Source organism: Vulpes lagopus, chromosome 19 (assembly GCF_018345385.1).
Source record: "Vulpes lagopus strain Blue_001 chromosome 19, ASM1834538v1, whole genome shotgun sequence".
In the NCBI taxonomy this organism is placed as follows: Eukaryota; Metazoa; Chordata; class Mammalia; order Carnivora; family Canidae; genus Vulpes; species Vulpes lagopus.
The window spans coordinates 3,811,268-3,835,990 of record NC_054842.1 but is presented as its reverse complement, the minus strand read 5'-3'; the positions used below and the strand labels follow the sequence as shown (position 1 = coordinate 3,835,990).

Here is a 24,723-nt window from a genome sequence, read left to right as displayed (position 1 = left end):
TAGTTAATATATTTAACAGAGAATTTCAAGTAATCTCTTGTAGCTCAAGGTACTTTCAAATTTTGGAAAGTAATATTTAGACATAATTGGCTTTTTCAACAGTCCAAGGCCTTCCGTTTCTGTGCTCTCTCTCTCTCCTTTTTTCTGCTTGCAAGCTAACCAGTTTTATCCTGAGTAGCTTACTTTCTTGTAATGCCTTGCTAAATACAGCAATGATAAGCCATTAGTCCCTAACCTTTTGGCACTTTCTAGCCTCTTCTCTAGGTTATATCTACATACTGTGTCTGCCCTCCACATTATCACAGGCAATAATATCACAGTTACCAGCTCTGTTCCTGTGCTGTCAGCCATTAAGCAGATCTCACATATTTTAGACTTTTGTTCTGGAAGCACCCCACTTCAAGGTGTCTTTTATTTAAATTTTTATTTATTTTTATATTTTTTATTGGAGTTTGATTTGCCAACATATAGCATAACACCCAGTGCTCATCCCGTCAAGTGCCCCCCTCCGTGTCTGTCAGCCATTCACCCCATCCCCCCACCCACCTCCCCTTCCACTACCCCTTGTTCGTTTCCCAGAGTTAGGAGTCTCTGATGTTCTGTCACCCTCTCTGATATTTCCCACTCATTTTCTCTCCTTTCCCCTTTATTCCCTTTCACTATTTTTTATATTCCTCAAATGAATGTGTCTCTTTCTTTATTAGTGTAGAATAAGCTAATGTGGCATATGAATCCAATAATCACCCAATGTCTAAAACACAACAGAAGTTTACATACTGTTCATCTAATAATATTGGGAATGGTATGTTGAGTCATCAAGGAAGCCCTGCTCTCTACAGTTATTAAAAACTTGTTTGAAGGAACTGCTGCTATTTTCAACCATGGTTTCCCTCCAGCTAGCCCCCTTCCCATGGCTAGCTCTTAGTTATGTGGCTACTTGTTCCTGCAAGGGAAGCTAAGAAATGAAATATAGGTGTGTACCTGGGAAACAATTGTCACTTTCCTATAAAATTGAACATTGGCATTGACCCAGCACTACAACTTTTGAGTATACCCTAAGGAAGCTCTTGCAAACATAAATCAGGTGACATGTATAAAAGCGTTCAGGGGTGCCTGGGTGGCTCAGGTGGTTGAGCATCCAACTCTTGATTTTGGCTTAGGTCATGATCTCAGAGTCATGAGATTGAGCCCCACATCGGGCTCCACTCTCAGCATGAAGTCTGATCATCCTTCTCCTTCCCCTTCTTCCTCTCCCCCTACTCATGCTCTCTCCTTCTCTCTCTCTCAAATAAATAAAAATCTTAAAATGTTCATAGCACCACTATTTGTAATAGCATAAATACTAGAAACAACCAAATATTCACTGGAATATGGAATATTATTAATGTAAATGATAAAATGTGCTAAAATGTATAATGTGAAGTATAAACATGATGAAATATATGAAAATCTCACAATGGCACAGATAAATCTTAGTGTTATGATGCTAGTGGGAAAAAAGCTAGTTTCAAAAGACTACAACATGTACTATTTTTTTTAAGATTCAAAATCAAAAGCTGCATTTTAGGAATGTATACATTGCAGTAAAACTCTGAAGGGAACAAAAAGCAGAAATTATGAACATACTTATTGGTTGAGAGGGAGAGAAAAGAAATAAGGAAGAATATAAAGTAGATGCTGTGATTCTGGTAATGTTCTAGTTTTTAAGTTTCAGTGGTGAATCATATACTTTAATTATTAGGGACTACAAAGTGTCATATATTCTTTTGTATGTATCAAAATATTCCTAATAAAAAGATTTGTAATAAGTTTGACAGATATGAAGGAAAGCTACATTTTATTCTTTTCTTGACTTGTCTCCTGATTAGTTTTTATTCATGTGCCTAACCACTTTGTTAACTGCATCTCCCCTTGGCTGTCTCTTAGGGTTAGGTATCTCTGATCTTTATAAATATTTTGTTTCTCACTTCTTATTCAGAACTATTCCCATTTGTTGTGTTCCAACCTTTTTGAGTCACCACTTTGCTAAGTTTACTGTTAATTTCTCAAATTACTTTTATTAAAATTCAGTTACTTTCTTCATCTTTTATTGTAATTTGATTCAATCTTAATAATATATTCTACCAGGATTTTCTTTCCAGTGTTGACTTTGCAAATCTCCCTTCTCCAGCTCTATGATGCAATGCTCTAACCTTCGAAAGTTTTACCTGTTTTATCATTCAGTTGACTTATATTTTAAAAGTCAGATATTTCTTTTAGAAACTCATTTATGGATTCTTTAAGGTAACTAGCATTATGGCAGAAGTAGATTTATCATTGGTTAAGTGTCTTGCATTTTCATGAAGTCACTGATCTTTGATTACACTCTTCCTGTTAAAATGTTTTTTAAGGTGGGAGGATTGGTGAGATAGATAATGGGGATTAAATAGTGTACTTACCATGGTGAGCACTAAGTAATGTATAGAATTGTTGAGTCACTATATTGTACACCTGAAACTAACATAACACTGTATGTTAAATATACTGGAATTAAAATTAAGAATTTAATAAAATTTTTAAAAATTAAAATTAAATAAAATCTTTTAAAAAATAACTTTAGTTAAAAGCTGACTAACTTCTTTTTTTGTGGGTTTTTGTTTTAAGATTTTATTTATTTATCCATGAAAGACACAGAGAGAGAGGGTATGTTTTATTTTAGTTACTATTTAGTGCTCAATATTTATGATGAAATCTTTATTCATCATATAGTAATTGAATAATTGAAATTTAACCATAAAAGTTCTTTTCTTTAGCAGAAAATGTAATGATTGCAAATATTAACAACTTAGTTTTAACTTCCCTTGAAAATATGGAAGGTCAAAAAGAGACTACATTTATGTGAAACTAGTTTTGCTATTATGGAGTAATTTTCTTTCTGTCGTCTTTTCTTTGTTATATTTTAAATTAAAAAGCCTAATAACTTTAGCAAGGACAATAAAAAAGGTGAGTAAAGAAAATGATAAATCTGCTGTTAATATGCTTCAGCTCTCATACTTTGAGGTAAAAAGTGTAAATAGCATCTATGCTTTTGGAAACATTTCTGAAGTGGTTAACTCTTTTAGAGCTTTTATTTTTTTTTCTCTTTCTCTCTCTAAGATAATATCACTAAACCAATGCTCTGAAATCTCAAATGTTTAATATTTGAACATAATTGTTTTCTGTTCACTCATCTGCCTTAGTATATGAGAACAGGATTAGTGGTCTTTAGAAAAAAATGTTTCTTCTATATCCACACTTCAGAGACTATTCATTTACATAAAAAATGAAACCCATATTTTCAACTTTGGAGGCATTATTCTAAGTAGGTAGTTCTTTGAAGAATATACAGAGGGCTTGGCATCACTTTTTGTTATCCTAGTTGTTCTAAGGGTATGAAGGAGGTGTATAAATATAGAAATGCCAAATGTCAGATTCTGGGTCTTATTACCACTCTCCATCCACAGCAATTCTTAACAGAATAACTGACATTCATGTGATAATTTAAAGTTCCCCACACTTTGCTAAAGGCCTGTTAAGGTTCTGCTTCTGTTGATATTTTTTTTCATCCAATTTTTAAAAATTCTCAATGTACATCAGCCATTCAGTCTAAGACTTATTAATGATTATTGTTGGGGGGAAAAAAAGAACTGAGTATATGTGTAGCAATTTCATAATCACGTGATACTCAAAATAATCTTTTTTAAGTAGAAGGAACAGTTTTAATAAAAAATCTTAGGCACAGAGGTTGAGTGAGTTAATCAAGATTCCACAGTTGTTTAAAAACATGAGATTTGGGGGCACCTAGGTGGTCCAGATGGTTGGGCATCTGCCTTTGGCTTGAGTCATGATTTCCAGGTCCTAGAATTGAGCCCCACATTGGGCTCCCAGCTCAGCAGCGAGTCTGCTTCCCGCTCTTCCTCTGCCTCTCCCTCTGCTTGTGTTCTCTCTGTGTGTGTGTCTCTCTCTCAAATGAATAAATAAAAAGATCTTAAAAAACAAAACATGAGATTTGGAATTTAAAGGGTCTGTGTGGATCTGAGATTTCAAGGCTTTTAACTTCAAATTTCATATTCTTCCTTCTATACCTTATTGTTTCCCAGTCAACAAAAATTGTCTCCAGAATATGTTAGTCTTATAATCTATGAAATAGACAAAAAAATCTTCACACATCTTCATATATCTGACTATAAAAGATAAGGCATATAATTTTTATTCTTTTCAGCAGAGCACAAACTTCCAGTTTAACAGATTATTCATCACTATAGGGCATGTGTCTAATAAAAAGTCAACTAGCTAATGTACCTAATTTTCTTTGCTATAGTAATGAAAATGAAGAGTAGCTGACATTCTACTCCTAGAGCATTCTGTATACCATGCTGTTATTTGTTATCAAAGCAAAGGAACATCCTGTAACCTCGTAATTGAGCTAGTTAAGAACACAAGGAGAAACAGTGGTTATAATAAAATTTAAAAATCAAATACATAGTTCAAGATAGAAATAATCTTAGTATACTAATAACTGGCAGTGGTTAGCAAATCAGCTATCAGATTGTCTATAATAACTAATGCCCAGGATTTTAATGCCACCAGGGAACGGAGATGAGGCCTCAAATGTACCTAGAGAGGAATTTAGAGACTGTGGAAAGGTTCCCTGCACCATGTAAGATGCAAAAGACCTTGCTTCTGCTTAGGGTTCTGGGGGAAAAGGTCTTTCTTGGGAAATCTAATTTCCTGTGTGGGGGATTCAAAATTCAAACTTAGAAATTAATATTAAATTGATGCTGGAAAGATGAAACCTTTGAGAACTTGACAGAATCAAATGTTAAACAATTTCATTAGGGACATTTCACAAACCAAGATGCATGAGTTTTCCACACATCAATAATCAGATGAAAATGAGGTCGTGGTCAAATATCATAAGTTACCTAAGGAAATGAATGACTGTAAGGTAGAGTAAATGGATTAAACAGTCATTAGATCAAGCTGAAAAAGAAACTAGGAAACTGGAAAATAGAGATGGGAAATTCAACATAGTTTAACATAGAAAGAGAAATATAGAAAAGATTAAGGAACCCAAAAGGTGGGATTAGATGATTCAACATATGTGTAAAGGAAGTTATAGACAAAGAATATAGAGAAAATATGGAAGGGGTGTTATTTGTAGCAATAGTGCTGAAAATGTTTGAGAATGGAAGAAAGATATAAATCCTCAAATTGAAGTAAAGCCTTCATAAAACAGTGTAGCCACTGTAGAAAACAGTTTGTAGCAGTTTTTCAAAAACTTAGAATTACCACATGACCCAGACATTCCACTCCTAGATATATACCCAAAAGAATTGGAAACTCAAATACTTATACATGAATATTCATAGTGTCATTATTTACAAAAGCCAAAATGTGGAAACAACACAATGTTCCACTGATGATGAATGAATAAATTGTTGTATACACATACAATAGGGTATTATTCAGCCATAAAAAAGAAAGAAGTATTGATATATTCTACAACTTAGATAAGCTTCAAAAACATTTTGCTAAGAAATGAAGCCACACCTAAAAGACCACATATTATATGTTTTCATTTATATGAAGTATCCAAAATAGATAAATCCACAGAGATAGAAAGTGGGTTGGTAGTTGCCAGAGGCTAAGAGGAAGTGGGGAATAGAGAATGGCTGCTTAAAGACATGGTGTTTTCTTCTGAGGTAATGAAAATATTTTGAAATTAGATGAAGGTAGTGGTGTGCAAATTGTGCATGAACTGAATGTCACTGAATTGTATGCTTTAAAGTGGTTTTGTTTTGTGAACCTTACCTCAATTTTTAAGGTCACAGTTAAAAACTTCCAACTTTTAGAACACACCTGTCAGTTTGATTTCAGAAAGGATGTGTGAGAAACAAACTGGTAAACAAAATGCAACCACGTGGGTAAATATTATTTAGTATTGACTCTAGAAAAAGAAAATATTGATAATAACTAACATGGAAGATTTTATGGAAGCAATGACAGCAAGAACAGTTGTCGATGGTTTCAGTTGGATGATGGGAAGATGGTGATCAGAATTAAAGTGATTTAAAATTTTGAGGGAGACATGTTGATTAACTTATAGAGGCTTCTGCATTTGTTTAGGAAGGACACAAAAGACTTTTGCTCTGATGGTAATCACAAGAAAAATTACACACAAAATTTAAAAGTCATACTTTCTATAGGGCAAGCAAAGAACAGTGGACAAAGGGAGGTCTGAACGAACTGAATTTCTCAGAGAGGCAAACCCTTTGTAGTGAGCAGAACCACAGCAGCTTCTATATCCACTGGTGCCTCGTCGTGGTACAGATAGGCCTGCTTTATACACAAGGCCATGCTTTGGAGACTCAAATGCAAGGACAAATAATTTGGTCTAGCAGTTCTTCCCTTTTAGTTCCTCTCCACTCCTCCCTGGACCTTCCAAGTTTTGTCAAGAAGGAAGGGATAGAGAAGAGACTTGTAAGCAGGGAGATATTGTCCAGACCATCATTCTTGCAATGATGGGATTCAGAATATTTGCCAGACTGAAATCCAAAGGCAAACCAGAGCTAACTGAAATTGCAGTTTAACCCCTTCTATATCATACACTGATAAGATTTTTTTTAATATTATGTATGGCTCAGGAGACTGGAGATTGAGCCAAACACAAGCGAAATTTAATTTTAGCTGTGACCCAACTTGAACTCAACTCAAGAAGGATTTTGAATGATCAGATCGAGGAAATGGCTTGCACTTTCTGGGAAATAAGCCAAAATGATAGGACAGTCTTTACTATTTTAGCCACAATGTCTGGAATACAGCCTAAAATTATGAGACATACAAGTAAGCAAAAAAATGTGACCCATGAACAAGAGAAAATAGTCAATGTAAGCAGACTTTTAGATGACCCAGTTATGCAAATTAGTATATTAGGACTTTAAAACAACTATTACAGGTTTATCTGGGTGGTTCAATTAGTTAAGCATCTGCCTTTGGCTCAGGTCATGATCCCAGGGTCTTTGGATGAGTCCTGTATCAGCCCCCTCCTCAATAAGGAGCTTGCTTCTTCCTCTGCCTCTCCCTCCTGCTTGTAGATCTCTCTCTTTCTCATTCTCTCTCTCTCTCCCCCTCCCTCTCTCCTCTCTCTCTCTTTCATAAATAAATAAAATCTTTTACAAAATAAAGCAGCTATTACAAAACATTAAAGATCATTGATGTATCTTAACAGGAAAGGGAAACAAAAGCAAAATAAACTCTTGGGACGATACCAAAATAAAAAGCTTTTGCACAGCAAAGGAAACCAACAGAATGAAAAAACAACCTACCAAATAGGTTAATATATATGGAAATGATATTGATAAGGGGCTAATATATAAAGAACTCCTACAACTCAATACTCAAAACCCAAATAATCTGATTTAAAAATGGGTGAAGACCTGAATAGATATTTCTTTAAAGAAGACATACAAATGACCAACAGATACATGAAAAAATGCTCAATGTCTTTAGTCATCAGGGAAATACAAGTCAAAAGCACAATGGAATACCACCTTACAACTGTCAAAATGGCTATTATCAAAAAGACAAGAAGTAACAAGTATTGGCAATGATGTGGAGAAAAGAGAATCATATACTGTTGCTGTGGTATAAATTAGTACAATCACTGTGGAAAACAATATGGAGTTTCCTCAAAATATTAAAAATGGAAATATGTAATTTAGTAATTCCACTACTGTGTATTTACCTTAAGAAAATGCTAATTTTAAAATATATATGTACCTCTGTGTTCATTGCATCATTATTTACAATGAGCAAGTTATGGAAGCAACCTAGGTACTCATTGATAAATGAATGAATAAAGATGTTTGTAGGTGTACACACACACTGGAAAGTTACTCAGCCATAAAAAACAATGAGATCTAGCCATGTATGATGCTGTGGATGGACCTAGAGGGTATCATGCTAAGTGAAGTAAGTCAAAGACAAATATCATATCATTTCACTAATATGGGGATCTGTTAAACAAATGAGCAAACAAAAATAGAAACAGAATCATAAGTACAGAAGGGTGCCTGGGTGGCACAGTCAGTTAAGTGCCTGGCTTTTGGTTTTGGCTCAGATCGTGATGTCTGGGTCCTGAGATCAAGCTCTGTGTTAGGTTCCACACTCTGCACAGAGTCTGCTTGGGATTCTCTCTCTGCCTCTGCCGCTCCCCACTCCATTCTCTAGAGCTCTTTCTCTCTCAAATAAATAAAAAATAAAAAAAGAATCATAAGTGCAGAAAACAAGCTGGTAGTTGCCAGAGGGAAGGGAGTTGGAGGGGTGGGTGTAACAGATGAAGGGAATTAAGAAGTACAAACTCTCAGTTATAAGTAATGGAGATGAAAAGTACAGTGTAAGGAATATAGTCAATAATACTGTAATAATGCACTGAGCATAACATATAGAATTGTTGAATCATTATGCTGTACACCTAAATACTGGATTATATTGTATGTCAACCATACATTAATGAGTTTTTAAAAATTTTTAAAATCATAAACATGTTAAAGAATATACAGAAAAAAGATGGCTATAATGAGTGAAAAGGTGGGTTATCTCAGGAGATGGAGAAATTCTGAAAAAAGAAATCGAATTTCTAGAATTGAAAAATACAGTACTAGGGATCCCTGGGTGGCGCAGCGGTTTGGCGCCTGCCTTTGGCCCAGGGCGCGATCCTGGAAATCCGGGATCGAGTCCCACGTCGGGCTCCCGGTGCATGGAGCCTGCTTCTCCCTCTGCCTGTGTCTCTGCCTCTTTCTCTATCTCTCTGTGACTATCATAAATAAATAAAAATTAAAAAAAATTTAAAAAAAAAGAAAAATACAGTACTAAAACTTTTTTAAAAAATTGGTTATGCTTTTCAGCAAATTAGGCACTGCAAAAGATAGGATCAATGAACTTTCAAGGTAGGTTAATAGAAGTTATCCAAAGTGACATAAAGAAAGAAAAGAGCAAAATAATATCAAATGTAATAACACACATGTAATTGGAGGTCCAGAGAAAGAATGGGACATAAAAAAGCTTAAAGAAACAGCCTCAAATTTTCCAAATCTGAGGACGGTCTCCAGATTCAGGAAGTTTAGTGAATGCCAAATGAATAAATACAATGGAAAATAGCACCTAAGTACTCTATGGTCAAATTACTGAAAACTGAAGATAAAGAGATCTCTGAAGATATATATATATACACATATATATATATATATATCTGAAGATAAAGAGAAATATAAATATATTTATCTGAAGAAAAAGAAATATGAAGATATATACATTATATATAGTTATATATATATAATTCATATTATATTAGAAGTCAATGAAATTCATATTGATATATATATATGGCAATAATATGAATTTCATTGACTTCTTGTAAGAAATAATTAAAAACAAAGACCATGGAATGGCATCTTTAAAGTACAGAAAGAAAAAAAGCCTCAAAATTATATATCCAGTAAAATTATCTTTATCTTTTATTTTTGTATTTTTTATTGAAGTTCAATTTGCCAACATATAGCATAACACCCAGTGCTCATCCTGTCAAGTGCCCCCCTCCATGTCCGTCACCCAGTCACCCTAACACCCCGCCCACCTCCCTTTCCACCACCCCTTGTTGGTTTCCCATAGTTAGGAGTTTCTCATGTTCTGTCACCCTCTCTGATATTTCCCACTCATTTTCTCTCCTTTCCCCTTTATTCCCATTCAGTGTTTTTTATATTCCCCAAATGAATGAGACCATATAATGTTTGTCCTTTTCTGATGTTTGTCCTTTACTTCACTCAACATAATACCCTCCAATTCCATCCATGTTGGAGCAAATGGTTGGTATTTGTCATTTCTAATGGCTGAGTAATATTCCATTGTATACATAGACCACATATTTATCCATTCATCTTTCGTTGGACACCGATGCTCCTTCCACAGATTCGCTATTAAGGACATTGCTGCTATAAACATTGGGGTGCAGGTGTCCTGGCGTTTCACTGCATCTGTATCTTTGGGGTACATCCCCAGCAGTGCAATTGCTGGGTCGTAGGGCAGTTCTATTTTTAACTCTTTGAGGAACCTCCACACAGTTTTCCAGAGTGGCTGCACCAGTTCACATTCCCACCAACAGTGCAAGAGGGTTCCCCTTTCTCCACATCCTCTCCAACATTGGTTGTTCCCTGCCTTGTTAATTTTCCCCATTCTCACTGGTGTGAGGTGGTATCTCATTGTGGTTTTGATTTGTGTTTCCCTGATGGCCAGTAATGTGGAACATTTTCTCATGTGCATGTTGGCCATGTCTATGTCTTCCTCTGTGAGATTTCTGTTCATGTCTTTTGCCCATTTCATGATTGGATTGTTTGTTTCTTTGGTGTTGAGTTTAATAAGTTCTTTATAGATTTTGGATACTAGCCCTTTGTCTGATACATCATTTGCAAATATCTTCTCCCATTCTATAGGCTGTCTTTTAAGTTTTGTTGACTGTTTCTTTTGCTGTGCATAAGCTTTTTATCTTGATTAAGTCCCAATAATTCATTTTTGCTTTTGTTTCCCTTGCCTTCATATATGTATCTTGCAAGAAGTTGCTGTGGCCAAGTTCAAAAAGGGTGTTGCCTGTGTTCTCTTCTAGGATTTTGATGGATTCTTGTCTACATTTAGATCTTTCAACCATTTTGAGTTTATCTTTGTGTATGGTGTAAGAGAATGGTCTAGTTTCATTCTTCTGCACGGGGCTGTCCACTTTTCCCAGCACCATTTATTGAAGAAACTGTCCTTTTTCCAGTGGATAGTCTTTCCTGCTTTGTCAAATATTAGTTGACCATAGAATTGAGGGCCCCATTTCTGGATTTTCTCTTCTGTTCCATTGATCTATCTGTTTTTGTGCCAGTACCACACTGTCTTGACGACCACAGATTTGTAGTACAACCTGAAATCTGGTATTGTGATAACCCTGACTCTGGTTTTCTTTTTCAGTATTCCCCTGGCTATTCGGGGTCTTTTCTGATTCCACACAAATATTAAGATGATTTGTTCCAATTCTGTGAAGGAAGTCCATGGTATTTTGATAGGGATTGCATTAAATGTGTAAATTGCCCTGGGTAGCATTGACATTTTCACAATATTAATTCTGCCAATCCATGAGCATGGAATGTTTTTCCAGCTCTTTGTGTCTTCCTCAATTTCTTTCAGAAGTGTTCTATAGTTTTTAGGATATAGATCCTTTACCTCTTTGGTTAGGTTTATTCCTAGGGATCTTATGCTTTTGGGTGCAATTGTAAATGGGATTAACTCCTTAATTTCTCTTTCTTCAGTCTCATTGTTAGTGTATAGAAATGTCACTGATTTCTAGGCATTGATTTTGTATCCTGCAACACTGCCTAATTGCTGTATGAGTTCTAGCAATCTTGGGGTGGAGACTTTTGGGTTTTCTATGTACAGTATCATGTCATCTGCAAAGAAGGAGAGTTTGACTTCTTTGCCAATTTGAATGTCTTTCATTTCTTTTTTGTTGCCTGATTTTTGAGGCCAGGACTTCTAGTACTATGTTGAATAGCAGTGGTGAAAGTGGACATCCCTGTCGTGTTCCTGATCTTAGGGGAAGGGCTCCCAATGTTTCCCCATTGAGAATGATATTTGCTGTGGGCTTTTCATAAATGTCTTTTAAGACGGTGAGGAATGTTCCCTCTATCCCTACACTCTGGAGAGTTTTGATCAGGAATGGATGCTGTATTTTGTCAGATGCTTTCTCTGCATCTAGTGAGAGGATCATATGGTTCTTGTTTTTTCTCTTGTTGATATGATCTATCACATTGATTGCTTAATGAGTGTCGAACCAGCCTTGCATCCTGGGAATAAATCCCACTTGGTCATGGTGAATAATCTTCTTAATGTACTGTTCGATCCTATTGGCTAATATCTCGTTTAGAATTTTTGCATCTGTGTTCTTCAGGGCTATTGGTCAAAAATTCTCCTTTTTGGTGGGGTGTTTGTCTGGTTTTGGAATTAAGGTGATGCTGGCCTCATAGAATGAGTTTGGAAGTATTCCATCCTTTTCTGTCTTTCAGAACAGCTTTAGTAGAATAGGTATTGTTTTTTCTTTAAACATTTGATAGAATTCCCCTGGGAATCCATCTGGTCCTGGACTTTTGTGTCTTGGGAGGTTTTTGTTGACTGCTTCAATTTCCTCCCGGGTTATTGGCTTGTTCAGGCTTTCTATTTCTTCCTGTTCCAGTTTTGGTAGTTTGTGGTTTTCCAGAAATGCGTCCATTTCTTCTAGATTGCGTAATTTAATGGCACATAGCTGCTCATAATATGTTTTTAAAATCGTTTGTATTTCCTTGGTATTGGTGGTGATCTCTCCTTTTTCACTCATGATTTTATTAATTAGAGTCTTTTCCCTTTTGTTTTTAATAAGGCTGGCTAATGGTTTGTCTATCTTACTAATTCTTTCAAAGAACCAACTCCTGGTTTTGTTGATCTGTTCTACAGTTCCCTTGGTCTCTATTTCATTGAGTTCTGCTCAAATCTTTACTTACTCTCTTCTTCTGCTGGGTGTAGGTTTCATTTGCTGTTCTTTCTCCAGTTCCTTTAGGTGCAAGGTTAGCTTGTGTATTTGAGGTTTTTTTCCAGTTTTTTGAGGGATGCTTGTATTGTGATGTATTTCCCTCTCAGAACTGCTTTTGCTGTATCCCAAAGATTTTGAATGGTTGTATCTTCATTCTCATTGGTTTCCATGAATCTTTTTAATTCTTCTCTAATTTCCTGGTTGACCCTTTCATCTTTTAGCAGGATGCTCTTTAACCTCCACGTGTTTGAATTTCTTCCAAATTTCCTCTTGTGATGGAGTTCAAGTTTCAAAGCATTATGGTCTGAAAATATTCAGGGGACGATCTCAATCTTTTGGTATCCATTAAGACCTGATTTGTGACCCAGTATGTGGTCTATTCTGGAGAAAGTTCTATGTGCACTTGAGAAGAATGTGTATTTGGTTGCGTCTGGAAGTCAAGTTCTGTAACTATGACCTGAAGCCAAGAGTCGGATTCTTAACCAATTGCACCACCCACACACCCTACAAAATTATCTTTAAAAAAAAAAAAAGCATTTTCTGGTGAAATCCATCTGGTCCAGTGTATCATTTAAAGCTCTTGTTTCTTGGAGATGTTGTGCTTAGAAGATTGGTCATTTGCAGAAAGTGCCGGGTTGACGTCTCCCAGTATTATCCAAGTATGTCTTTACTTTGGTTATTAATTGATTGATATACTTGGCAGCTCCCACATTAGGAGCATAAATATTCATGATTGTTACGTCCTCTCATTGGATAGATCCTTTAAGTATGATAGAGTGTCCCTCTTCATCTCTTACTGCAGTCTTTGGGATAAACTTTAATTTATCTGATATGAGGATGGCTACCCCTGCTTTCTTTTGAGGACCATTTGAATGCTAAATGGTTCTCCGACCTTTCATTTTCAGGCTGTAGGTGTCCTTAGGTCTAAAATGAGTCTCTTGTAGACAGCAAATAGATGGGTCTTGCTTTTTTATCCAGTCTGAAACCCTGCATCTTTTGATGGGACCATTAAGCCCATTCACATTCAGAGTTACTATTGAAAGATATGAATTTAGTGTCATCATAATACCTATTCAGTCCCTGTTTTTGTGTCTTATTTCTTTGGGCTTCCTCTTTCTTTTACAGAGTCCCCCCTTAACATTTCTTCCAGAGCTGGTTTGGTAGTCACATGTTCTTTCAGTTTCTGCCTATCTTGGAAGCTCTTTATCTCTCCTTCTATTCTGAATGAGAGCCTTGCTGGATAGAATATTCTTGGCTGCATGTTCTTCTCATTAGGACCCTGAATATATCCTGCCAGCCCTTTCTGGCCTGCCAGGTCTCTTCTGTTAATCTAATATTTCTCCCCATATAAGTTAAAGATCTCTTGTCTCTTACTCCTTTAAGGATTTTCTCTTTATCCTTGGAATTTGCAGGTTTCATTATTAAATGTCTAGGTGTTAAACAGTTTTTATTGATTTTAGGGGGGGCGGGAATCTCTCTATCTCCTGGATCTGAATGCTTGTTTCCCTCCCCAAGTTAGGGAGGTTCTCAGCTATGATTTATTCAAATATGCTTTCTGGTCCTCTGTCCCTTTCAGTGCCCTCTGGAACACCAATTAAATGTAGATTTTTTTCCTTCTGAGGCTGTCACTTATTTCCCTTAACCTTTCCTCATGGTCTTTTAATTGTTTTCCTCTTTTTTCTTCAGCTTCCTTCCTTGCAATCAACCTGTCTTCTATGTCACTCAGTCTTTCTTCTACTTCATTAACCCTCGTCATTAGGACCTCCAGTTTGGATTGCATCTCATTTAATTGATTTTTAATTTCGGCCAGATTAGATCTAAATTCTTTTTTTTTTTTTTTTTAGATCTAAATTCTGCAGTCATGAAGTCTCTTGAATCCTTTATGCTTTTTTCCAGAGCCACCAGTACCTTTATAATTGTGCTTCTGAATTGGTTTTCTGACACTGAATTGTAATCCAAATTCCATAACTTTGTGGCAGAGAGTAGTGTTTCTGACTCTTTCCTTTGTGGTGAGTTCTTTCTAGTCATTTTTCTCAGTGCAGAGTGGCTAAAAATGAGTTGTACTGGAAAACAGAAGAAAAAAAGAAAACAAGGAGGGGTATCCTCTGGTTCTATATACCGTAAATCCCTCGACTTCCCCTGGAGTTTTCCAGCACTGGTTGGTCAAGAACTTGCTCTTCCCCTTTCCTTCCAGCTGGTCTTCTGGGGGAGGGGCCTGCTGTGCTGATTCTCAGGTGTGTGCACCTGGGGGACCTGCCCTGCCCCCTGCCAGGTGCACGGCTCAATGGGAGCTGTTTATCCTATGAGGCCCCTGTTCCCTGATGGCCCTACTCCATCCCAGGCACAGGGTGACACCAGGAGGGACAACAACACTGGCCGTGGCCAGCTCTCCAGCTCTGGAGTCAGCTCCCGCAGTAACTACCACAGTCTCCCAATTCGCACTGGCCTGTGGGTGGGTGGGCGCTGACCTGCATAGCTTGGGGGCACCTGGCTAGAGAGTCCTCGTTGTCCTGTGCCCTCCCCGCCTCCACCTGTCTGGGGGGAACGCAGGATCCTAGGCTGTGTCCCCCAGCACCTTGGGATCCCGGGTCTGTGCTGCTGGAATTCCGCTCCCGAGCTGCGGCTACCAAAGGTACCAGGGTGCAGCCCCTCTTTATCTTTTTTTTAAAAATATTTATTTTAGAGAGAGAGAGTGTGGGGGGTGGGAGCAGAGAGAGAGAGTCCTATGCAGACTCTGTGCTCACCATGGGGCATAACATGGGGCTTGATCTCACAGCCCTGAGATCACAACCTGACCTGAAGCCAAGAGTCGGATGCTTAACCAACTGCACCACACACCCTACAAAATTATCTTTAAAAAAAAAAAAATAAAAGCATTTTCTGGTAAACAAAAACTGACATCCCCATTACTATAGAAATGCTAATGCAAGTTCTTAAGGCCGTAGGTTGCTGAAAATCATGTACAGGAAAGAATGAAGAACACATAAATGGTAAGTATGTAGGTAAATATAGAATACCTTTTACCTGTTAAAAATTATTTAAAAGATAATTGTTTTAAGCAAAAAGCATAACACTATATTGTTTGGTTTATAATATATGTCAAAAATATATGACAACATAAACACAGAAGAAAAAAGATTAAATGATAGTATACTGTGATTGTGCCTGTGGAGGGATAATATTAATTGAAGCTACACTGAAATAGGGATGTGCTGTATTCATAGCAACCACCAAAGACATAAATATCATTTTAGCTATTTTAAAGAATTCTTAAAAGGAGAGTAAAGGAATAAGGAGCAGTTGGGGAAAATGGACAGCAAATGGCAGGATGGTAGATTTAAGCTATATCCATGATTAAGTGTTAAATGACCTTAACACTCCTGTTTAAAGACAAACCATGTTAAACTGGAGTTTTAAAAATAACAAGAGACACAATTTGATTGAAGGTAAAAGTTGGGAACATTAAAAGCTGTTGCGACTATGTTAGCGTTGACAAAGCAGACATTAAGGCAAGATGTATGTTAGACACAAAGACATTTCTTCACAATAAAGGGTCAGTTGGACAATAGGAATCTTAAGTTTTGATGAGCCTAATAAAATAAGTTGAAAATATATAAAGCAAAACTAAAGGGAAAAATAGACAAATCCATAATTATATGTAGAGCTTTAACGTACCCCTGATAGACTTACAGTAAGTAACTGATAGACTAATCAGACAAAAAAATTAGAATATAGGAGATTTGAACCACACTTAACCAACTAGACATATAATAGAACACTACATTCAGTAACTTTAGAACACACATTCTTCTGAAATGCACATGAAACATTTATCAAAATAGATTATATGTTGGGACACCTGGGTGGCTCAGCAGTTGAGCATCTGCCTTTAGCTCAGGGCATGTGATCCTGGAGTGCTGCGATCAAGTCCCACATTGGGCTCCCTGCATGGAGCCTGCCTCTCCCTCTGCCTGTGTCTCTGCCTCTCTTTCTCTGTGTGTGTGTGTCTCTCATGAATAAATAAATAAATAAAATCTTTTAAAAAAAATAGATATGTTGAGCCATAAAGTAAATTCAACGAATTTCAGAGAACTGAAATTAGCTAAGAATATGTTGTCTTACCACAGTAGAACTAAACTAGAAATCAATAACAACAAAATATTAAGCTACAAATTTCTTTAAAAAAATATTTTATTCATTTATTCATGAGAGACATAGGCAGAGAGAGAGAAGCAGGCTCCTCACAGGAAATCCCCTGTGGGACTCCATCACGCCCTGAGCGGAAGGCAGACACTCAACCACTGAGCCACCTAGGTGTCTCAAGCTACAAATTTCTAAATCTGTGGATCAAGATGTTATGACAATGGAAATCATAAAGTATTTCAAGCTAAATAATGAAAGTATGACATATAAAAATTTGTGGGATGATGTGTAGGGGAAAATGCTTTAAATGCATGCATTAGAAAAGAAGGGATGAATGTGATCAAAAGTTCCAGCTCAAGTAACTGAAAAAACACAGCAAATTCAAAGAAACTATAATGAAGGAATTGATGAAGAGCATAGATTAATGAACTAGAGAAATAAACAAAGATAATTTTTATTACTTAAATTGATAACTCTCTAGCTTGACTGATAAAGGAAACAAAAACAGAAAAGGAAATTATCACAAAAAAGGGACATTTCTAATTTTTAGAAGTAGTATGGAGATAATTATGGAATGCATTTAACAACCGTTTGAAATCAGATTAAATGGGAAAATTCCTTGAAAAACACAGCTTTTAAAAACCATAAGAAATTAAAAATCTGGAGTTATCTGTTACTACTCTTGACATTAGCCAAAAGGCCAAGAAGCACTGGATTTATCTGTAAATAGAATTTATAAATAAAATTTTCCTGCAGAGAACAAGCCCAGAAAGCTTTTCTTGGAGTTTTTCCAAACATTTATAGAAAGATACAATACCAGTCTTACAGACTCTTTCAAAGTATAGAGACAGTTTTATGAGGTCAACGTAACCCTAATACCAAACTGAATGAGGATGTTAGAAGAAAGGAAAATTACAGGCCAATATTTGTCATGACTATAGATGTAAAAATCCTTAACAAAACTAGTAAGCCAAATCCAGCAGTATATGAAAATCTGAATAATTATAACCAGTGGGTTTATTTTAGAAATACAGGATTTATTTGTATGTTTGAAAATCAGTGTAATTAAGCACAATAATCTGAGTTTCCACTTTTGGAAACTAGAGAAAGAGGATCAATTGAAGCCTAAAGTAAGCAAAAGAAAGGACCTAACAAAAAATGGAGCAGAAATCAACAAAATTGATAAACCTCTGGCCAGATTAACCAAGAATGAAAGAGAGAAGATACAAATTAGTACTATCAGAAATGGAGGAGGGATCATCATTACTGATTTCATGAATATTAAAAGGATAATAAAGGGATATTATGAACTATATGTCCATAAATTTGGTCACTTAAATGAAATGGACCATTTCTTCAAAAGACAAAACTACTAACTCTCACACAAGGAGAAATAGATAAACTGAATGGATATATACCTATTAAATTCATTACATCAATTATTAATAACCTTCCCAAATAGAAAGCACCAGACCCAGATGGTTACATTGGTGAATTCTACAAACATTTAGGAAATAAATGATACTAATTATTTTTTTAAAAAAGATTTTATTTGAGAGAGAAAGAGAGCACAAGTAGGTGGAGGAGCAGAAGGAGAGGGACAAGCATACTCCCTGCTGAATAGACAGCCTGATGCAGGACTTGATCCCAGGACCCTGAGATCATGACCTGAGTTGAAGTCATATGCTTACCTAACTGAGCCACCCAAGTACCCTGAAATGATACCAATTCTTTATGTCATCCAAAAGATAAAAGCAGAAGACTTCGTAACTCATTCTGTGAAGACAGCTTTATCTTCATACCAAAACCTGATAAAGACAATATAGAAAGGAAAAACTACAGAACAATATATCTTGTAAACATAGATGCAAAATCTTCAACAATATATTAGCAAACCAAATTTAACAATATATGAAAAGAATAATACAACCAAGTGGGATTTATTTCAGGTATGCAAGGATGCTTCATTCCAAAATTAATGTAATCCATCATCACATCAGTTGTTTAAAGAAGAAGAAATTATAGGGTCATCATGCAGAAAAAGCATTTGACAAATTCTAATGTCCACCATAACAGAAACCTTCATCAAACCAAGAATAGAGGAGAACTTCTCAACTTGATCGAGAATATCTACAAAAAAATAGTCCACCTGGCTGGCTCAAGCATGAGACTCTTGATCTTGAATTCATGAGTTCAAGCCCCATGTTGGGCCTAGAGCTTACTTTAAAAAAATAGAAAGAAAATAAATATCTATAAAAACTCTTCAGCTAACACTATACTTAGTGGCGAGAAACTCGATTCTTTTTTTCCCAAGATCAGAAATAAGAATGACTACTCTTACCACTCCTATTCCTCATAGTACCAGAAGTCCTAGCTAATCCAATTAAATAAGAAAAGGAAAGCAATGGTATACATTGGGAAGGAAGAAATAAAACTGGTTATGTTTGTAGATGAAATGTGATTGTTTCCGGAGAAAATCCAAAAAAAGTGACAAAATATTTCTGTATTTAACAAGTAATTACAGCAAGTTAGTAGACTATAAGGTTAATATGTAAAAAAGGTCCTTGCTTTCCTAAGTGCCATTAGTGAACAACTAGATATTGAAGTGAAAAGCAATTACCATTTACATTAGCATAAAAAGTGAAATACTTAGGTATAAATTTAGCATAATTTGTACAGGATCTATATGGTGGAAACTCCTAAACTCCAATGAAAAAATCAAAATCTAAATAAATGGAGACATGCTATACATTACTGGATAGAAGGACTCATTGTTGGGTATTATGCTGAGTGAAGTCAGTCAGAGAAGGGCAGACATTATGTGGTCTCATTCATTTGGGGAATATAAAAAATAGTGAAAGGGAATAAAAGGGAAAGGAGGGAAAATGAGTGGGAAATATCAGTGAGGGTGACAGAACATGAGAGACACCTAACTCTGGGAAACATACAAGGGGTGGTGAAAGGGAGGTGGGTGGAGGGATGGGGTGACTGGGTGATGGGCCCTGAGGGGCACTTGATGGGATGAGCACTGGGTGTTATGCTATATGTTGGCAAATTGAACTCCAATAAAAAATATACAAAAAAAAAAAAAAAGGACTCCGTGTCATTAAAATACTCATTTTTCCCAAGTTGATCTGTAGAATCAACACAATCCCAATCAAAATACCACCAAGTTATTTTGTGGATATCAAAAGCTCATTCTAAAGTCAGAAGACTCAGAAAAGCCAGTTCAGTACTAAAGATCAAAACTGGAGGAGTGACACTACTTAATGCCACAATAATCATGTCAATGTGTTGTTGGTGAAAGAAAAGACAAATAGAAAATAGTTGAACACCAAAAAGATCCCAGAAATAGAACCGCACAAAGTGAACTGATCTTTGACAAAGGAGCAAAAGCAATTTAAATTTTTATTTATTTATTTTAGAGAGTGAGCAAGCATGTATGAGCAGCAAGCATACAGAGGGGCAGAGGGAGAGAGAATCTCAAGCAGACTCCCCCCAAGCATGGAACCTGACATGGGGCTTGATTCCATGACACTGAGACTATGACCTGGGCCGAATCAAGAGTCAGATGCTTAACTGAGCCACCGAGGCACCCCAGAAAAAAAAAGAAATTTAATGGAGAGAGTATCTTTTTCAACAAATGGTGTTGGAATAATTGGACATCTAATGCAAAGGCAGTAAACACAGACCTTACATCTTTCACAAAAATCAACTCAAAATGGATCATAGACTTGTATGGCAAATACAAAACTATAAAACTTCTGGAAAAAAAATAAAATAAAACTTCTGGAAGAAGCATAGGAGAAAATGAGAAAATGTAGGTAGCCTTGGGCTTGGTAATGAAGTTTTAGATACAATAAAGCATGACCCATCAAAGAGAAAATTGATAAGTTGGACTTTATTAAAATCAAAAACTTCTGTAAAAAAGACTGTTAAGGGAATGAAAAGACAAAACACAGACTTGGAGAAAATATTTGCCAAAGTCATATGACTGATGTTCAAAATACGCAAGAAAACAAACCAATTTAAAAATGGGTAAAATATTTAGATACTTCACCAAAGAAGAAGTATTTATGTCCTTAAGGATTTGAAAACTAAGCAATGAGATATCACTGTACACCTATTTAGAATGGCTAAAATTTAAAAATCTAGGAATACCAAACATTGACAAGATTCAGAGCAACAGGAACTCTCGTTCATTGCTGGAGATTCAAAATGGTATAGGCACTTTGGAAGACAGTTTGGCGGCTTCTTACAAAGCTAAACACAAGGTTACATGATCTATCAATTCCACCCCTAGGTATTTTTCTAACTGAGTAGAAATGTACCCACACAAAAACTTGCATACAAATGATTACAGAAGAATTATTCATAATCATCCAAAACTGAAAACAAGTAAGATGGCCTAAAGTAGATGAATGGATAAACTGGTACATCAGTTTCAATATTGTTCAATATTATACAGGAATAAAAAATAGTAAGCTATCTTGCCACTAAAAGACATAGAAGAACCTTAAATGCATATTGCTAAGTGAAGGTACTAATCTGAACAGGCACATACTATATGATTCCAATTATGACATCCTGAAAAAGGCAAAACTGTGGAAACATTAAAAAGACCAGTGGTTAACTGGGCTTCATCTGAAGGAGGGAAGGGATGAACAGGTGAGTCAGGTAATTTTTAGGCTGATGAACTATCCTGTATAATGTAATGTTGGACACATGTCATCATCCATCTGTCAAAACCCATAGAATTAATTGTACAGTACAAAGAGTGAACTTTAACCTAAACTGCAGACTTTAGTTAATAATGTATCAGTATCAATTTTAACAAATGTGTGACACTAATGCAAAATGTTAATAAGAGGGGAAACTATGTGTGTCAAGTACAGGGGTAATATATGGGAATTCCATGTGCTCTTACTTTTAATAAATGCTTGGGAGAGAAGTGAATGTTAGATGTTTAAGTCAAGCATGACAAAACAGACCTTTTACAGGGTATAACAAAAAAACTTAAAGGTTGAAAAGGTAGGGGGAAAATCCCTATAGTGAATATCATGATTGGTGATTAAAAAGTGACAGCTTTCTCTCTGAAATAACAATGAGAAAAAGCTGTCTTTCATTACCATTAGTACACTAGAGAAGATCATAGCCACTTCAATAAGGCAAGAAAAAGAAATTAAAAGTATTGTAAAGGAAGAAAAATCAAATGAATTGTTTCTGTATGTAGAAAATCATTAGAATTGGGGCATCTGGGTGGCTCAGTTGGTTAATTGTCTGCCTTTGGCTCAAGTCATGATCCTAGGGTCCTGAGATCAAGCCTCATGTTGGGCTCCCTGCTCAGTGGAGAGCCTGATTCTCACTCTCCCTCTGTTCCTCCCCCTTGTTTATGCTTGTGCTCTCTTCCTTGCTCTCTCTCTCTCTCTCAAATAAAGTATTAAAAAAAAAAGAAAAGAAAATCTTTAGGATTTAGTAATGAATTTGGAAAGGCTACTGGATATAAGCTAAATATGTGGAAATTAACTATGTATATTAACAATTAGAAAAAGATATTGAAGGGGTACCTGGCTGATTCAGTTGGTAGAGCATGTGACTCTTAATCTTGGGGTCATGAGCTCAAGCCCCACTTTGGGCATAAAGATTACTTAAAAAAAAAAAAAACAGAAAATGACATTTAAAAATTCCTTTTTAATAGTAACACTTTAAATAACTGTGGGTGGTGGAATCTAAAGATGAGAAGAGTAGCTATATGGAAAACTGCAAAAATTACTATGAGAAATTAAAGACATCCTAAGTAAATAATGGAATATATCATGTTTCTGGATTGGAAGACTATATTGTGAAGATTTCAATTCTCCCCGAAGTTTCTATAAATGCAGTGTAATCTCAGTAAAAATTTCATAAAGTTCTTGTGAAAATTGACATGCTGATTCTAAAATGTAAGTGGAAATTCTAAGAACCAAGAATAGCCAAGGTAATCTTGAAGAAGAACAAAATTGAAGGACTTACATTACCAGACATCAAGACTTAAGAAAGCTTCATAATTAAAACAGCCTCATGGCATAAAGGTAGAAAACAGACCAGTAGACTAGAATACAAAGTCTAGAAGCACATCCACTCCGGTATACCCCTGTATATATTTCTTTATAACCAATTTGTACACTGCAGTGCTTTCCTAATGAAGGGTGAAGTTATCACATTTGAGGTAGGAAGCAATTTCCAAGAAAAGAAAGAAAAAAAAAAAAATAAAGATGCTTTGGAAAGGCCAGAACTCAATTTCCCAGGACTCTAACTCTTCTAGTTATCTCTGTTTCTATTGTCAGTATCCCACACTCTGTCATTTAAGGCATTTATTTTATCCACTGAAACATGATTCAGGAATTTGGCTTAGGATGCAGTTTGGCACTTTGGAGTTCTATCATGCCTATTTAACTTGTGCAAATACAACTACATATATTCATGGGGTGATAGGAAGAGGGAAAATAATGTAAACACCAAAGGCAATCTACTTTTTCATTCAGTAACCATAAAATTTGGTAGTAACCATGAGATGAAAAATGTAAACTTGTGTTCCAGCTGTTGGTTCTCATGTGTATCTGGATGTGTGAGCATTTTGCTTCAGTTAGTGTGATCCTTGCATTCAAAGATAGGTGATTTCCATACGGCATGCTCACTAAGCACAATTACTTCATCTGCTCTTCAGTTGAAGAAATAGCATTTAGTCCAATCCTGAGGGAAGAACATCTGTGTTAAACTTTCTGAGGCTGTATATGATAGTAGTCATAGGCTTGGGCTCTCAAGCCAGCCTACATGGGTTCAAATCCCAGCTCTTCCTATCTGTGTGGACTGGGCAGGTTACTTAATCTTTCTGTGCTCCATGTCATTCTCCAAAAAACAGAGATAATATTAGCATCTTATAACAGTGTTGAGATAATTAAATGACTAACAAACTGTGGCTAGCACATAGTAAATACATAATCAAAGTTAGCTATTTTTATCAATATCAGTGCAATTGTTCTTACTAAGAGGTGATAGAATGTGGTCTCCAAGGTAGTACAGTCTTAAGAGATTCTCAAGGAAAACTTACCTAACTCCTTTTCCACCTAGGTTTGTAGGTTTTAGAACCCAACCCTGGCATGAAATACTCTACCATATGCATTTCTCTATCTGGTCCTTGGTCTTCTGGAGAGCTAGTGATGAGTTGTGGCTCATTGTGAAATGGTCATATGGTATAGAACATGGATGTTAAGGAAGAAAGGCCTATGGGTGGGCAAGAAGTATTTCCATAGAGGCAACGTAGGTGTTTGCAGACACCCTGAAATATGTTTAGCATATACTTTAGTGCATATTTTCAGCCACCAGCATTTTCCTATATACAAAGTTCCACTGAGTCTTTTAAGATCAATGCAGCCCTTATGCTTCCATCATTTGCTTTTCACAAGAAAATTATTGGAGCCTATATTGTAGAGTAGTATCTGTAGCATCACTAGTCTTGTGGTGCTACTTGTGTATACATTATTGTAGGTTACAATGCTCTGGTGTTTTATGGATCTGTTATCCTTCCCTAAGCCCATGGATTTTTTAACTCACCACTGATTGTTACCTTTGAAGTACTTTGAAGAACTTTATAGGTAGCTGTTTGCTATCTTACCTTTTCCCCCTTCTACACACAGACACAAACTCTCATTTATCTCCCAGGACTATATGGATTCAGATCCTATATTGTTCCTCACCTTATCCTCACTCACCTTTTTTCTCACAGAAAAGCTGTTCTTTATTTGCAGCTATTGCTACACAGCACTGAGACATATGGCAGCTATTTGCCACTGTGCTATCATCAGCAACTCATCTCCACTGCCGGTGTTGGGACCTCACTCAGACCCATGCTGACAGCTACTGCTTCCTCTAGGAGCACTGCTGATGTCAACTAGGTTTTTGTTTACTTCTCTGCTTTTCTTTTTCCC

The 24,723-nt window shown here is 36.1% G+C and overlaps 1 protein-coding gene across 5 annotated transcripts in view; it reads left to right on the top strand.

Moving 5' to 3' along the window:
• FBXL2 (F-box and leucine rich repeat protein 2) overlaps positions 1-24,723 on the top strand; it is a 108,327-nt gene that overhangs the window by 42,025 nt on the left and 41,579 nt on the right. The gene's annotated exons all lie outside the window — the stretch shown is intronic.